Source organism: Mus caroli, chromosome 12, assembly GCF_900094665.2.
Source record: "Mus caroli chromosome 12, CAROLI_EIJ_v1.1, whole genome shotgun sequence".
NCBI lineage: Eukaryota > Metazoa > Chordata > Mammalia > Rodentia > Muridae > Mus > Mus caroli.
In genome coordinates this window covers 12685675-12703943 of record NC_034581.1, presented here as the reverse complement: position 1 = coordinate 12703943, position 18269 = coordinate 12685675, and the positions used below count along the sequence as shown (strand labels likewise).

General features: G+C 42.8%; 1 long non-coding RNA gene across 1 annotated transcript in view; it reads right to left on the bottom strand.

Annotated features, from left to right (window-relative positions):
• Positions 1 to 573: 573 nt before the first annotated feature.
• LOC115032765 overlaps positions 574 to 18269 on the bottom strand; it is a 54337-nt gene continuing 36641 nt past the window's right edge. The window contains exon 3 of the long non-coding RNA XR_003838385.1: positions 574 to 1079. This is a non-coding gene — a long non-coding RNA (uncharacterized LOC115032765). The remainder of the gene's footprint in view (positions 1080 to 18269) is intronic.

Sequence of the window (18269 nt, the reverse complement as noted above, 5' to 3'; positions counted from 1 at the left end):
CCCTAGTGATTGTTATGGAACCCAACCAGCCTTGTGAAAATTTACATTCCCATTAAGGATGGTATTTTTATTTAAAAAACATTGATTTGTTTTTATCTTATATGAATGAGTATTAGTCTGCATTTATGTTTGTGTACTATGCATGTGCCTGATTCTCATAGAAGCTCAAAGGCTGTGCCAGATCTCCTGAAACTGGAGTTTTAGATAATTATGAGCAACCATGTGGGTACTGGGAACCCAACACTGGCCTTCTGCAAGAACAGCAAGAGGTCTACTTCCATTGAAGAGATAACTAAAGGCAGATGACTCATGAAAACAGTTTCAGGGGAAATGTCTGTAACAGTTAGATTTCCTCTAACCTTACCCTTACTCTTTCTCTTACCATTACTCTTAGCCTTACCCATACACTACACTTACCCAGGGCTTCCTTGTGTTTATTTGGTATAGCACATAGGACAGAACCAAATGTGCTAAGAATATTACTTAAGAATGCTCTTAACCACCAAGCCATCTTGCCAGAGTTCATCCATTTGTGTATGTGTACGCATACTTATATACATATGTGTATTATTTTGTTTGTTTGCTATGTAGACCAGGCTAACCTTGAACTCACAGAGATCTACCTGCTTCTTCCTTGAATACTGAGATTGTGTGTGCTAGACAGTCACCTTCATTTTCTTCTACCAAACTGCTAAACATGGGTTAAATCATGAAACTAGCAGGTTGGGAATGAAGAATATTGCAAGAGACCTGGAATCAGCAAAGGCAGTGGACTCGTGATATCTGAGTTTTCCAGACTTGAAAAAGTTTAACCCTGAAGAAAAAAAAATAGGTAAATGTGAAGAGCAAATTAGCAGCTTGCATTTGAAAGGCTGAAACACTGCAGATATCTGATCTTTCTAAATCTGGGGTGAAGACAGAACTGAGAGCAGACAGGTTAAAGGGAATCTATAAATAGAATCCAGATTTGCTGATTCCCAGACAAGGCAGGTGACTTCTCCCTCTGTGGCAGAACTCTGAAAAGTATGAGTCAGGTGCAACTCCTCCTTCAGTTTCTCTGATGATGTGTCTTCTCTCTGCTGAAAAATATTAATAAGCTTTATCACTTAAAGGTAGTTTTAGGTTCAGAGCAGAATGAAGGGGCAAATCTTCTAGTTTCTATCAATCACTGTGGACACATAGGTCCAGTGTTCCTAACAACAGTCCACCCCATGGCACATTTGTCGCCATGGGTGGATTTACATGTACACATTTTATTGCTCAGAGCCCATAGTTCACATTAAGCCTAACTCCTGGCACTGCGTGTATGAAAGGTCTAAGAAAATGTCTAGTGGCACTATGTTAGTTTCCTCACCATTGTGACAAAAAAAAATTGACAAGAGGCTACTAACAGGAAGAGAGATCTGTTTGGCTCACAGTCTTCAGAGAGACAGTCTACCATGGCAGGAACAGAGGGACAAACAGGAGGCTCCATGGTAGTGGAGGTCTGCACTGGTGTGTCCGTGGAATAAGATGTAGAGAGGAGGCAAGGGATGTGGAAGGGCAGGACATCTCAGGGCCTGAAACAGGGAAGATGGTTTTGATTCACACATACATTTGCCTACTTGACAAATTCACCATGTTCCCACAAATCTTCAGTCCATTAAGCTACAGCAAACTTCACCTTTAGGGTTCCCTCTATGTCTGCATTCTCTGCAGCAGCAATCTGGTCCCTCCTGTAAGATGCCAATGCTCAGACCATCATATCCTCTCTCTTGTGCCCCTTACGATTGCTTCTTATTAATTAGCTGTCTTTCCCTTCCTATTACTTTTGTTCTGTTCTGTGTGTTCTACCAAGTAAACACAAGGAAACCCTGGGGAATGTGTGTGGCCTTTCTATAGTGCTGAGATTTGAACAATAGTGTGTGGAAGCAAATCCTTCCAATGATGGATCTGGGAGGCTCCGTGGACAAAAGGATGTAACTGACTCTGGGGAAGAGAGCAACTCGTGAAGTTGTCGGGGAGGAAGGTAGTTAAGGTGCAACCGAGGCTTGATGCATTAGCGAGCACTTCTGAGTGGAGAAGGTGCAGAGCATACACTGTGTGTTGATCACACAGTGTGGACAGATGCGAGGAGCTCACTCAGGAACAAGTAGATCATTTGACCTTTTGACCTTTGATTGAAAGTTGCAGGAGACCTGATCCCAGCAGAGGGTGCAATCAAACCTTGGTGACAGGGGTAGATGTCTAGTCTATCCTAGGGCTTGGGAGATCCTGTAAGAAGTAGAGAACAGGCCAGTGACTTTTTTATTTTTAATGATCATTCTGGCATCAATCAGTAGGATGGCTTGGGTAGGTAAGTCTAGTCACATATGCTGAAGTGAGTGAAGTGTTCTGAGTTAGGGCACACTCTTATGAAGCCTTGTGTCTCCCACAGGAGAATCTGACTAGAGCAGATACAATGTGCTGCTATGAGTTACACAGTGTCATTTTGCTTTACGTTCTTGCCTCTCTGGCATTGAAGTAGAGATTCTGCAGTATGGTACCGTACAGACTAAGATTAACTTTAAAGGGAGAATTGCCCTTTCATGGCTAAGAAGTGACCCAATGGCCAAGATCTCTACAAATCAGCCTCAGTTCACACACTGCAACCTTGGCCCTTGCTCTCCATATAGGATATTGGTAATTTACAGCCTTGTAGCTAAATGGTCCTTGTGCTCTCAGGATGGCAAGCATTTCCAGACGAGACTGCCCTCCAGAAAATGAGACTGCCTGCTGATGGAGGTGAATTGGGTGGGGGCAAGGCCGATGTTCCATGTGACTGCAAGTACAGAATCTGCATTCGAACAGCCATGGTCAGCCTTTGTCAGCCCTGGAAACTCAGGTCTAAGTTAGCTGTCAGTCCTTACCTAGAGGGCTTGTGGAAGTGAGAGACAGCTTTGCTGTTGCCAGTTGGGGGAGAGAAGCCTCAGCTGAAGTCACCACAGCAATTTTTTTTTCTTGTATATTTGGTCAAATCCATTCACTCTAACTGGCAAATTTTATATCAGAAAATTACTGAACACAGAATTTCATGCCTAAAAATTTCACCAAGACCATTGACGATGAACTTGGTAGCATGTGAGTAATCTGAGGATGGTCTCAGCTTGAACCTGCTAGCAAAGAGATAAATGCAAGGTCATCTTTGAAATGTGAAAATTACGGGTTGCTGAAGGAGCGGGTACCACTTAGCAAATGGAACTGACAGGTTCAGAGAAACCTATACCGGGAGTCTCCAGCTGACTGCTGTGGACCTTATGGGCAGGGCAGAATGGCGATGGGGACCCAGAATCTCAGTTGTACACAGAGCTTGAGACACAAAGGACATGAACCTCAAAGAGATGAAGGGTGAGCTGATCTGAAGCCTGCCCTCCCTGACAGAGAAAAGGTCTGACGTGCCACTTATGACTTTCACAGAGACATTTTATTTATACTCTCTTCCGAGTGACTGGGATTGGAAAACAAAGCTGTACGCTGGATCCGTGGTTCTCAGCCTTCCCAATGCTGCGACCCTGTAACACACTTCCTCATGCTGTGGTGACCCCCAACCATTACATTCTTTTCATTGCCACTTCATAACTGTAATTTTGCTACTGCTATGAATCGTAACGTAACGTAACTATTTTTGGAGATGAAGGCTTGCCAGAGTAGGTGGGATCCACATGTGGGATCCACATCCCTGCTCTAGTGTGTCCTGCAGGCTGGGGGCTGGTTTGAAAGGGAGACAGTGTCCTTTGCTTGGAGAAGGGCTCAGCTCATGGTGAATCTCAAGCAGGAGCACCTCCTCTTGGTTTCCTCATAAAGCATCCATCTGCCTCACTTTCCATAAAATTCACTCATTACAAGTGTACATATCAGTGAGTTTAGAAAATGTATTGAGTCACCCACTGTGTGGAGATTCTTCTGCAATCCCAGCACTTGAGAGGTGGAGGCAAGAGGATCAGGGTCTACAGGCTAGCCTTTCTCCTCCACTAATCAGTGATTCGGGGGCCAGCCTAGGCTACCTCTGCTTCAGCAGGCACTGGCATTTTCTTCTTTTTTTTTTCCCCCTGAAACATCCGATGCACCACTATAATATATCTTACCACCCACTCATTCTGTGATGCATAATTGGATTGTCCACTGCTTCAGCTATTATGAGCAATGACAGACTATATGTTCATGTGCAAGTTGTATTGTCACAGTATATCTTCATTTCTTTCAGGGAGGTTTCTAGAAAAAGAGCCCCTGGGCTTCGTAAGCGTGTTAACATTTCAAAAAGTGTATAAAGTGCTTTCTGAAGTGGTGTCTTCATCTTGTGCTTTCTTTGCTCGGTGGGGGGTTTCTGGTCCCTCCACCCCCCTTAGCACTTCCTATTGCCTGCAGCATTGATAGCAGTCATTCTAGAGGTTCTGAGATTTGTCAGTTACTGAAGCTACACCCTGTTTTACATGCTTGTTGGACATTTATATGTCATCCTTAGAGAATGATATTTTCACATCCTCTGCCCATGTATTTTATTGGGTGTGGCTGACAGTTTATTATGGACTCATCAAGGTGTGATAGAGCCTCAACGCATGTCCCTCACCTGGCACCTGGTTTACTATCATTCCTTCCATTGTGTTGCTTGGTGTGTGTTTTTAAAGGCTTATTTATTTTTATTTTATGTGTATGAGTGTTTTCCTTGAATGCATGTAAGTGCACTGCATGTGAGTCTGGTGGAAACCAGAAGAGGGTGCTGGCTTCCCTGGAACTAGATATGGACTGTTGCAAGCCACTGCATGGGTGCTGGGAACTGAACCTGAGTTTTCTTAACCATTGAGCCATCTCTCTGGCCTGTGTTTTATTTTCTTTATGGTGTGTTTTAAAGTACAAATGTTCTTAACGTTTTAGTGGGACCCGATTTTTTTTATTCTACTTTTAAAAATGATTTTATTTTTATTTATTTGTTTATTCTACTTTTAAAAATGATTTTATTTTTATTTATTTGTATGTGTGTGAATCTCTGTGTGTATGCATACATATATGTAGGTACTGTGGAGGCCAGAAAAAAGGTACTGGGTCCTCAGAGACTTGAGGTACAGGTAATTGTGAGCTGCCTCCTGTGGCTGTTAGGAGTGTAACCAGATCCTCTGTAAGTGTGGCAAGCGTTCATAGCTGTTGGGCCACCATCTGCCCAGCCCTTGTTTTAGTCTGTTGTTTTTTGCTGTAGTTTATCTATTTTGTAATGCTACTCAGCAGTCTGTCTAACCTCACATCTCAATGATTTCCTCCCATCTTGTTCTAAAATCTTCTCACTTAAACTACCATTTCTAATGTGTGATCCATCAACAATTAGTTTTTGTAATATAGACCGAGAAAGGCTCCTGTTTTTTTCATTTGATTGTCTGTTTTTAAGCATTTTTTATCACCCATTTCCCCAGCTCCTTTTGCCACTTGTTGAAAATGAACACCCCACTGAGTATTTTGGCATCTTTAGTTTGAGTCCATCGATCACAACTCATGAAGGATAGTCTAGTGTACACCTAAGCCTAGTTCATTGAATGTAACAGACTACACCCAGCCTTCCACATTGCCACAATGTAGAGTGATAGTTAAGTTTTGAATTTGGGTGATAGTCTCCAAGTTTGTTTCTCATTTTCACAGTTGGTTCTTTTAGGTTCTTTTTATTGCCATAGAATGTAATTTGGCTTGTTAATTCTACTAAAAATTTTGCTGGGCTATTGATAGGAACTGTGTGGAAACTACATTCAGATCAGCTTGGAAAGAGGTAACATCTCACCAATATGTGTAGCTCCTGGCTGTCTTGCCCTGGGTGATTAATCCCAGTGTACTAAGTAGTTGGCTCCATTTAGAGTGCAAGTGCCGAGGCAGGGTGACTGCATCTTGTTTGGGCAATTAGACTTGTTTTTAAAAAGTATTATTGTGTCTAGCCTCTAAATACTAAGAATTTCTTCAGATTTGAATAAATCTCTAATTTTAATTTCATTATAAACTGAACTTGGGTCTGTTTAGTGATCCACCACATGGTCTGTACTAAAAAAAGGCTGTGTGTCAGCCAGCTTGGACAAAGAGTGCTTTCAAAGCTCATGATATTGGCATGTCCATGCTGTCTTTCTTTCTCTTTTGTTGGGTTTGATTAGTTCTCATGCCTTTGCAGAAATAAGGAGCGGGCTCTAAAGATCTATAACATGGTCTTCTCTTATCTCTGCTAGGTATGAATGTGCATGGCACATGGCCAACCAGATACAGGGAAGTATGTCAAATTCCACCAAGATGTTGTCACCTCCCTTAAGCCTTAGAAAGTGTCTGACCAACACACCAGTTAACTCCTTTTCTGGACCTCCTGTCACTTGTGTATCTTCAAGGGACATTGGCATCAAGTCAGTGAGGCCACCTGCTGATTGTTCTGCCTGTGCTCATGAAGCAATAATACCCCAAATCCAACATGATCCCCTGGGAATGGCAAAGTTTATTGGTTTCTGTGTTCCTCCCATCCTAGTGAGCTATTGACAGACTAGAGTTGGGACAGGAGCTGCAGGAGCTCCAGAGGTTCTTCAAAGACTAGGTAGATCCTAAAACGTCTGCTTCTCAGTTTGTTGCATGTCTCTGGTTAGTTTTCAGAGAACTGGGAAAGCTATGTGGGTTGAGTGTGCAAATGGCTTATTGTTACTTCATGGGGATATGGTTGTGTCCTGATGATAGTCAGACTCACAATTGATTCTATTGTTTTGCCTTTTAATTTTAGCTTTGCATAGCACCTATTGTTCACATCAAATCTGTGGGATGCTGGCACTTGGTACTCTAAACCAGTCCAATTAGAGCGTTAGCCCTGGAGAATAAAGGGTCATCCTAGGACATGCTTGTCTCTTCCCTTACAGCTGTGTTCTTTTTCCCTCATGGGACACTGTGATATAGTTTGCTAACTCCTTGAGCTCATTCTCACAAGTCTTTCTTCAGTTTGGGAATCTGAAGGTCCACATAGACAGGAAGCTCAACAGCAGAATGGATTCGATGCTAGGAGATGACTGATGGCAGGGTGGGGCTTCCTGAGTCAGTAGGGAAGCATAGCTGTGGAGGAAGGCTGCTGCTCCAGAGATATTATCTTATTCAGTGGAGGAAGGGCTCTTTGTAGGATGCCTCTATCTGCGGGATGCTCAGCTCTGAGTGACAACAGTCTTAAGCATCTTTGGCATTCTTCCTTACTTTCCTCTCAATCTTCAAACAATGGAAGGAAGACAATGTGCATCCCCGGCCTCTGATGGTGACCATACTGGGGACCTGGGTGATTTATATTTGGTACTTAGGTGCCTTCAGGTTTTCCCAGCCCAGCCCCCCCCCCCAGGTTCTTCCTTATATCATTCAGACTTTTTGTGCTCCCTCTCCCCCTCCCCCTCTCCCTCCCCCTCTCTCTCTTCTTCTCTCTGTATGCATGCCCTTTCTTTCTTCCTCCCCCGCCCCACCCTTGCTCCATAGTGACTTCCCTGGCCTTGGACCTTTAGGCCAGTGAACTCAGCTGCTTGAGAGCTGCTTCCCAATAAACCTGCCTTTGATGTAATCTAACCTGGCTTGAATTAGCTCATTTCACCACTGGCAGAGAAATAACCTATCAGTGAGTATATTAGATATCTTATATGTGTTAGGTGAAGCAGGACAAAATCCCAAGCCAGTTATGTGCCAGATACTAAATTCAATATTTACTGTATGCTTATTTTTTATTTGCCCTTTATGCTTGTGTCTACAGTCTGTATATGAAATCAATAAAGTTGAAGAGGTTAAATATACCTGCCTGACTGCATACAGATGGCTGAATCTGGGATCTGATTTTGATCCTCTAAAGTCTGTGCTTTATCCAACTACTGCTCAATGCACTTTCTGAAATATAGGTCTTTAAGGATGGAGGGGCCTTTCCCTGAGCTACAGTTAGAGGGACCACTGGATCCTCCATTACTGTTACATACACAGGGACAAGGCTTCATGCCACATGCACACAAGCAGACCATATGCCTACCACATACACCATACCACATGCACACAAGCAGACCATATGCCTACCACATACACATATACCTCACACACATAGCAAACCACCCTACACATAAACTACACTCACAGCATATATGCAATAGCCATATACCCACAGTGCACACACTCAAAACATATATCACAAAACACATTACGCTACATAATATATACACACACACCACAAACAAGTACCCCCACACTATGGCATATAAAACTTGCATATATTACACGCATATCACAAACTATTGATATACCTACTATACACATATTATATACAAAACACATGAACATACATATACATATACATATACATATACATATACATATACATATACATATACATATACATATACAAATACATATACATATACATACACATTGCATTCTGCCTTCCATACAACTGTAGCTGAGGCAAAACATCAAAGCCAGCACAGACTTTTAAAACTTAGATGTAATTAGACAAAGTTCTCAAAGGCACGATGTAGCAAGGTGTACTTCAAAAGTTCCTGGTAGGGGGGTGGTACAATTCTCTTTTCAGACAGAACCCCAATTCTTCACAGCTTCTCTGCCTCGGGAAGAGAGAGCAGGTTGTTGGGGGGAGTTAAACAGATTTATTGACATGAACGTATCTCTGGAGACAGAAGGCAAGCTGTCATAGCCTGACATGCAGGAAACTTGGGATAAATATTTCTGTTGACTTTCCATGGATCTATTATCCTCATGTGCCCTTGCATAAGGGTTCTGTGAGAACTTGGTGAAAGGTGTGTTATGCCTCCAAGGGATGAATGGGGGTGGTGGGTGAGGTGGGTGAGAAGAAAGGAGGAGGAGACCAAGGAAACCATCGGAGGGCAAATGAGGTAGAATGAATCATATTAATACCTTCCCATCTATTTCTGAAAGTCATCAAGAAGCAACCACATATTCAAGAAGCAAAGGTAACAGGTTACATGGTTACATTGGGAAGACTAGCTAATAGCTGATGTTTAACAAGGCACATTTATGACACAGCACTGGTCATTCATTGTGCATCTCTTCAGCACTCTCACTGTATTTGTTCAACAAACCATTTGCCCTTGGGAGACTGGGATTAGGGAATATATCTATCATGGGAATTCTGCTTGGTGGAAGTAAGAGTCTTGGACATGACTGAGAAAAGTGGCTCTGTATCTCAAGATGATAACTACTAATATGCTCTATGGCAAAGTCCTTGTGAACCAAATAGGTAGGAATCACAGGTAGACAAGCAATCTCCATCTGCTTCCATCATGATCACAATAACCCCACACCGCCACTGTGGTCTGTTCACCAGGCTTTCCATTGTCTATCAGCATGGAAGCCCACTTTTAAAATTTACTTATTTAGAAAAGGTCTTTCTATGAGGCTCAGATTGTTCCTGGAAATCACCATATAGATCAAGTTAGCTGGAACTCATGGTGATCCTCCTGCCTCTTCCTCCCAAATGCTGGGATTGCCACTGTGCATACCCTATCAGGCTCACCTGGGCTCTTGAGCAGATTCTTCACTTTCCTGTACAAGGCTTCCTTCTCCTCCTTTACCTTTCCTCTATTTGTAGCTTAAATGTCATCTCCACTGAGCTGGCTGCTCTATCATGAGCTACCCACTATCTCTGATCCCCACCCCCCTTTGCTGTCTCTGTGGCCTAATGTACTCCTGTCTCTTAGGATACATTTCCTATTGTGTGCCAACCTTCCCCCATCTGCAAAATACTTAGTGTGAGAACAACCCTGTTGCTGACAGATCTCAGAGATGCAAACAAGTCCTTCACAGTTCACCTCATATGTGACATTCCTCCGCATCAGCCTGCTGGATGGCGGGAAGCCAGGACAAAGACTCAAGACAAGAAGCATATTTGTTCCAATTCAATTAGTTTTGATCCAATGTGACCCATTCCTTCCTTGGAGCCTTATTCTCAGCAGCTCATCCCCACCCCCACTGCTGCCCCAGGTCTGTTGCTCTTTTTTTCTTACTCCCTGATCCTAGCCTACTTTCTCGAAAGCTTATGCTTGCCCATGTCACCTGGAGGCATGTTGGTCCATCCTGTGGTCAGCTTATTCTCCTGGTTTGGGTATTCCATTCATTGATGACTGAAACTCAAATTCTGGCAAGTTCAGTAACAAGGCAGACCAGTAGCAACTTCATGAGACAGAGGGAATGTTTCATGCTCTGATGGTCTAGGTGTCAATCATCTTGGCATTGTCTATGTTAGTCAGAAAAACAGGGATCCTGGGGGCTCAGAGGCTGCAGTCAGTGGTCTCTTTGTTGGGCTCTTCTGTAAGAGTAGGGATGTTTTTATAAGACCTTAGTTTCAGAATTTAAACATCATGTCTGGTACACTGGGAGGTGAACAGTGAATATTTATACAATTAGCTGCTGTTTTGATCATCTGAAAGCTATATTGTGGGCTCCATGAAACCCAGGTTTTTACCGATCTTACAGCATCACATCTTGTTTTCCTCATCCTACATAGAAGCAGGAGCCATTGCCTGTAGCTTTTCATCAAGGATGAGGTCCTATGATATTTCCCCCATCCATGTTGCCATGCCAACTGTCTGCTAACCATGCACTCAGCATGTAAAGTTCACCAGGCCTGACACTGGCAGCGAGGGCTGCCCAGGGAATGCTTTTGTTCCAGGAAGGGGACCTGGTGCTGGGCCAAGCAATGCAGTGCAGGGTGTCAGAGGAGACACTAATATCAAAGCCGGTGAATGGAACTTAAGGGCAGTCCTTCTGGATGGTGGGGAAAGGGTTTGGGGAAGAGATGAACGTCAAGCTTGTGTTTGAGATAGGAGCAGGAGACAGGACCTGGCTTGAGGTTTGTGTGTCTAAAATGTGCTGATTTTCTGATAAGACATGGCATGTCGAATCTGTGTTCACTGCAATCAGGAGGTCTCTGGACAGGATGATTCTTCTCTTAGCAGCCATTAATTACCTATAGCTTCTTATCCAGGTAAAGGTTCCTATGACCTTTCCCCCATCCATGTTGCCATGTCAACTGATATCACTGTACATGTCTTGTGTAGGTGACAATACTGTTAGGTACAGCTCCCTGTCATACATAAAAGACAGCACCTCATAACAAGCATCCTGTTTCTCTGGCTCTTACAATTCCTCCACTCCCTCTTCTATGATGTTCCCTAAGTCTGAGGTTATGTTATAGCTACTACAAATAGGCTGGCTGCTTGCCTTAGGGCTTCTATTGAAGAACAGACACTGACTACAACAATCTTATAAAGGTAAATATTTAACTGAGGTTGATTTATAGTTCACAGGTTTAGCCCACTATCAACATGGTGCCAAACATGGCTGTAGGCAGACATGGTGCTGGCCAAGTAGTTGAGAGTTCTACATCTGGATCCATAAGAAATAGGAAGAGAGAGTGAAGTTGAGCCTTGCTTGAGCATCTGAAACCACAAAACCCGCCTCCAGTGACACACTTCCTCCAACAATGTCACACCTACTTCAACCAGGTCACACCTTCAAATGGTGCCACTCCCTCTGAGCCTTTGGAGCCATTTGCACTTAAAGCACCGCAGTTCCCCTTCCTTGAACGATCAATTGTTCTTTGCATTTTGATAAGTGGTGGATTTCTGTGATGCTCTCTTGCTGCTGCAGGAAGAAGCAGCTGAGAAGCTGAAGCTATTGCTGCAATGACCTTCAATGCCGATGGCCTCTGCAAAGTTAAATCTACCTATGCATACCCTGGGAATTTCTGCTTTCTCTGAATTCTCACGTCATCCTGAAGCCTAACTACACACCAGCCTTTCACACATTAGCAAGCATTCTCACTTCTCAGTTATTAAGTAGTGACTGGTCCTGCTGTCTAATCTCAATAAATTTTCATTTAAAAAAATTTAAAAAAAGCACTTGTTGGCATCCACAATAGTGTCTGGGTTTGGTAACTGTATATGAGATGGATCCCCAGGTTGGGCAGTCTCTGGATGGCCTTTCCTTCAGTCTCTGTGCCACACTTTGTCTCTAATACCCAATGGGTATTTTGATTCCCCTTCTAAGAAGGACAGAAATATCCACACTGTGGTCTTTCTTCTTCTTGAGCTTCATGTGGTCTGTGAATTGAATCTTGGGTATTCTGAACTTCTGGGTTAATATCCACTTATCAGCGAGGACATCAATGAGAGGAGAGGCCCTTGGTCTTGTGAAGGCTTGATGCCCCAGTGTAGGGGAATGCCAGGATAGGGAAGTGGGAGTGGGTGGGTCAGTGAGGAGGGGGAGGGAGGATGGGATGGGGGGGCTCTGAGGGGAAATGAGGAAAGAGGATAACATTTGAAATGTAAATAAAGAAAATATCTAATAAAATTAATTAATTAATAAAATAAAAAATAGCAATCACTCACAGACTATCCTTGGTGGAAGACTTAGCAGGGGTCTAAACTCTGTGACTGTTCTTTTTCCTATGCTCAGTGTAATTGTTACAAGGAAGAGAAAGGTTTCCTGACCCTATGTGTTCATCCACATGGTCCTGGATGGATTACAGCATTTATCTAGGACGTAATTGACTTGTCTGTATAGAAGAGACATTGTGGTCCTATAGATTGAGTGGTAAAGACTAAAAGTAATTACCTTGATTGTAAGGTCTTGACTCCCTTCCTTTCAGAGTCTGAATAGGAAGGGATGCTTCAAATAACAGTAAGGAAGTTCTAGGTATCAATTTCTGCTTGAGATATATCAAGAAACTGGGTTCAGTTTCTAGCTTTAGCACTGTTAGTTGTATAACTTAGGGGCAAACAATTAATCCTTCTGATTTATTTTTTTCTTTCACTCAAGAATATTCAACAACCGGTGTTTTCAGAAACCATAGTTCTCATAACTATCGTAGTTAAGGTTTTATTGCTGTGAAAAGAACCAACTTTTATAAAGGACAAAATGTAATTGGGGGCTGGCTTAGTGTTTCACAAGTTCAGTCCATTATTATTATTGGAAGCGTGGCAGTATCCGGGCACGCAAGGTGCTGGAGCAGGAACTGAGAGTCCTACATCTTGATCTAGGGGCAGGCAGAAGGAGACTATCTTTTGCAGACAACCAGGAGGAGAGTATCTCTTCTGCACCAGGCAAAGCTTGGTCACTAGGAGACCTCAAAGTCCACATACGTAATGACACACTTATTCCAACAAGGCTGCACTTCCTAATAATGCTACTTCCCATGGACCAAGCATATTCAAACCACCACATTCTACTCCCTGGCCCCCATAGTCTTGTTTAAACACGTAAGTCTAAGGGGGCCATACCTAGCCATACAATAATGCAAAATACATTTAGCCCAACTTCAAAAGTCACTATAGTCTATCATAGTCTCAACAATATTTAAAAGTCCAAAGTTCAAAGTCTCTTCTGAAATTCATGTAATCTCTTAACTGTAATCGCCTATAAAATCAAAACCAAAAAGCAGATCACATACTTCCAACATCATAGTATATACATTACCATTCTAAAATGTCATAGTGAGAAAATACTGGACCAAAGCAAGACAGAAAACCAGCTGGTTAAACCCTAAACTATGCATCTATATTTCTGATGTCAAAGTACTCTCTAGATCTTCAACTCTTTTCATCTTTGTTAACCACAACAAATTTCTTCTTCTTGGCCTAGTTCCACTCCTTATTATCACACAGGTATCCCATGACTCTGACATCTCTAACATCTTGGGTTATCCAAGGCAGTTTCAACTTTACAGCTTCTTATTCCAATGTCTGGGACCTACACATGATCTTAGTGGTTTCTGTGATGGGCTTGGGTCACATCTCCAGCTTTGCCCTCTGTAGCACTCTAGACTCTGGTTGACTGTACCCCACTGCTGCTTCTGTTCTTGGTGGCCATCCTATGATACTGGTGTCTCCACTATGCTGGGTTCTTGTGCTGCAAGTAGAGTTCACCAATAGCCCCTCATAAGCTCTCTTCATGACACCAAGCCGCAACTCCTTTGCATGACTCCTTCAGTCCTGGGCAGTCAACTACAACTGAGATTGCACCTACACCAATGGCCTTTCCTGACCTCTTATAATGCCAAATCTCTTCATGCCTTCAAAATAATACCACCTGGGTGATTCTTGTATATTATCAAGTCTTGATGGAGATGTGGTGTCTATCTCTCTCTTCTTGTACTCTCAGAAAACACTTCCAGAAGATTTCACTTCGGTGATGCTAATCTATCAATCACCGCTACTTTCTTAGCTCCAGCTAACTAGCATCAGTTGTCCCAGTAACCCCTTCTGCTCTTGAATCTAAAGCCAGGGCCACATGGCAGAAGCTGCCAAATTGTGCTGCTTGTTGGGCTGGAACATGCCCCCTTGTTCTATTACATCATAACCAGTTTTCTGTTTTCCAAATCCTTCACTGTCTAAGCTTGGCAGTCCTGGAACTTGCTCTAAAGACCAACCTTGAACTCAGAGATCTGCCTCTGTCTCCTGAATGCTGGGGTTAAAAGCATGCACTAACATGCCTGGACCTAAACCTTTTAAAAAACCTTTTCACAAGACCTTTAAGTTCTGGGTTGTAGTTCATTCTAGATATACTTAAGTTGACAACTGAGAATAGCCATCACAAACCATCTCTCTCTTTGTGTCCAAATGAAAACAATCACCTGATCATAATAATATCTAACATGACTTAGCTATTCCTTGTTAAACTACAAACACATGAACAATAAATTTAGCTGGATGGGATCTTGCCCAGAGATCACCACTCCCTTAATTCCGTTTAATATCCTTGAACACAGGATATAACTCCATTCTACTTCCTGTTGCTCCTTTACTCTTTGAACCTTACATTTTATATTTTCCCTTTCTAAGCTTGCTACACTTGATCAAAATATTTCTTGTAAGAGTGAACTACAGAACAAAATCAAAACTAGGCTTTTTTGAGACTTCCTTTGTCAATGCGACAACATCTCTTTACCATAGCCTCAGGCAGATCTTCAAACAAGGGCAAAAGTAGCCACATTCTTCAAACAACTATCACAAAAATGATCTGTATGCAATGTACTGAAATTTGTCTCCACTGTATCCTCTTGAGCCAGACCCCCAAAGTTCAAATCACCCTCAGCAGCAACATCTTCCATATTCATACTAAGATGTCTCAATAAGCCCCACTTAAAGCGTTCCACTGCTTTTCAGATCCAAAAATCCCCCAAATCCACATTTCTCCAAACAAAAACATGCTTAGGCCTATCACAGGATTACCCTAGTCCCTGGTACCAACTTCTGTCTTAGGGTTTTATTGCTTTGAAGAGACACTATGACCAAGGCAACTCCTACACATAGAAAATTTAATTGGGGCTGTCTTACAGTTTCAAGGATGTTGAGGTTTGATCTGTTGCTATGTGTTGTAATGCTAAATACTGGCCCCAAGATCTGATTGTCCCCAGGGATGAGGAAATCTTTATGTACACCAAGTGATGCCATATAACCTTGCTCCTTGATTTCAAACTATTGGTTGAATAAAGATGCGTACAGCCCATAGTTGGGCAGAAGACAGGCAAGTAGAGTTTTGGTTTCTGGCCATGGGGTCTGAGGCAGGGCCTCCGGGGTGGGGGTTGGGGGGGGGAAGGGGAGAAGAAGGGGGGAGGGAGGAGAGGACATAATGAGGCAAAGGATCATAAGAAGTGGCCATAAGATTGGCCAATCAGAATAAAAGTGGCCCAGGTGGAACATGGCAAGTCATAGCTCAGAGTTATTGAGAGGGAAGTAGATGCTTAGAGGGTAGATATCTGCCAGCTCTAGTGTGTTAAAGGCTTATTATAAACATAAACATTTTGTGTCTTTTATCTGGGAACAAAATGATCTAAGAGTGGGGTCAAAATTTTCAATTGAAATTAAATATTTACAACAACACAGAGGTTTAGTTCACTATCATCAAGGCAGGAAGCATAGAAGTGTCCCGGCAGTCATGATGCTGGAGGAGCCAAGAATTCTGCATCTTAATCTACAGGCAAGAGGAGACCATCTTTGGCAGGCAGCCAGGAGGAGGGTCTCTCTTCTGCACTGGATGGAGCTTGAGCACACTAGGAGACTTCAAAGCCTGCCTACACAGTGACACATTTCCTCCAACAAGTCACACTTATTACAACAAGGCTACACCTCCTTATTGTGCCATTTCCCATAGGTCAAACACCACAATGACCTTCCTAATGATGTGACTCTTTAATACAGTCCTTCATGTTGTGGCAACCCCAATCATGAAATTATTTTTTATTGCTAATTCGTAATTATAATTTTGCTACTATTATGAAATATCTGATATACAGGATATATGATCTATGGAAGAGCCATTTGACACCCAAAGTTTATGGTCTCTGTTCCTGAGTTCATTCATAATCCCTTCTCTTGGACTTTACATATCAAAACTACTTTTCAGAGTTGTTTGGAGGACAAGCAAAGAACTATAGAAAAAAAGTGTCAGAAGCATCACAAATGTGATATCTTTAGTCAAAGAAACTGGGTTGGAACCTCGATTCTGTGCTTGTTGAAGGAGATGTTTAAGATGAACATACAGTCCTGCCCTTTCCTTTCCTCATCCATTAAACAGAGAGAGGCATCCCTTTCCCTACAAAGCATGACAGAACAGATCCTGTGATAATGCCTGTGGAGCCATTTCTGAATAAAAAAAGAGTACACGGCTATCAGTCATTTCTTAGCTATTAGTCATTTAAAATGAAATGTAGGGCAATCTCTTGGCTGTGAAATTGAAATATATCTGAAATCAATAGTCACTTGGAGGACAGCAGTGTTGGTGACGGATAAGGCATGTTAGTAAAAATGGAAATCACCAGTCGCGGGATTGGGTGTTCAGCAAGACAGACGGCTTGCAGAGCCAGCAGCAGCTGTCATTCTTAGTGATATGCCACCTCTGGATGACACTAGCTGCTGTGCTCCCTGTGTCCTTGAGGAACATATTACAGAACAGTGAGGTGAGGGAATCATGTTTCCAGCTCCGTGTCTACATGGACTACAGTGTGTGGCCCATGGGCAGAGCAGGAGAGCAGGGCCTGGCACTGCTGGCAGAGAAACCCTGGCATTGGTCAAGCTGGAACAGACTGGCCTCGCTGTCCACATGCCTGCAATCAGCTTTCACGTCTGTCAGCTTATACAGTGATGGAGATGAGCTGGCTGCCTTATCTGCCTGCCTGCATCCACAGGAGTCTCTGGGAAGAGATGAATTTAGGGGCAACAAGAACATAGGTAGTTCTAGAGAAGGCAGTGGCCCTACAGGCTGTGGAGATAAACAGGCCCGAGATTAGAACCTGACTCCACCTCCTCCAGCTGCTATAGTTTGCAAAGTCAACTTAAGTTTTGTGTCTTGCACTGCAGTCTTTTCATCTCTAAAATATAAAATCATAAAACTGCCAACAAGCCTTGACATCAATACTGGAAGAAGAAACAGAAAACAGTAACTAGTGGAGAACTTCTCTTCCAGGTGTACATGAGACTTGAATTTACCTCACTAGGACCCAAGTTTTTAAAAAGCCAAGCATAGTGGTGTGTGCCTATAACTTGATTGCTAGGATAGGAGGCTATACTAGAGACAAGCAGATTCCTGAAGCTCATTGCTCAGCCAGTATAGCCAAACCAATGAGCTTCAAGTTTACTGAGAGCCTGTTTTTAAAAATAAAGGTGAAAGGTGATTTGGGGAAGAGGTCTGATGTCAACTTCTATCCTCCACATATAGAGGCAAGCACACATGTATTTGCATACATAGGTATACATCCTCGCAGTGATAAATGCATGCAACACACACAGGGAGAGAGAGAGAGAGAGAGAGAGAGAGAGAGAGAGAGAGAGAGAGAGAGAGAGAGAGAGAGAGAGAAGCAGCCAGCATCATACTACCTCCAGCTAAGCTGGACATACATAGCTTTCTTTCCATCTCCAAGATAATGAGAATGAGACAATCATATAAAAAATTTAGACTTTCTATCCCCACAAAATACTCGAGTTCTCTAAAAATGGAATGTGATTATTTTTAATCAGCTGACTGGCATCCAGGATGATCTCATCATCTTAGGAACATCATTGAGATCCAGATCTCACTGCAGTGAGCTGGAGAACTGCAGTTGCAGTGAACTCCCAATGACCCCTGTAGAAATGACAGAAATGACCATTCCATCAGCTCTGTTCCAGGAGAGAGGTATTGTGACACTCAAAAGAAAGACAAGGCAAGGACGTGCAGTTGGCTTTCTTCCTTCTGGGATTGATATCCAGTTAACATCTTTGTAGTAC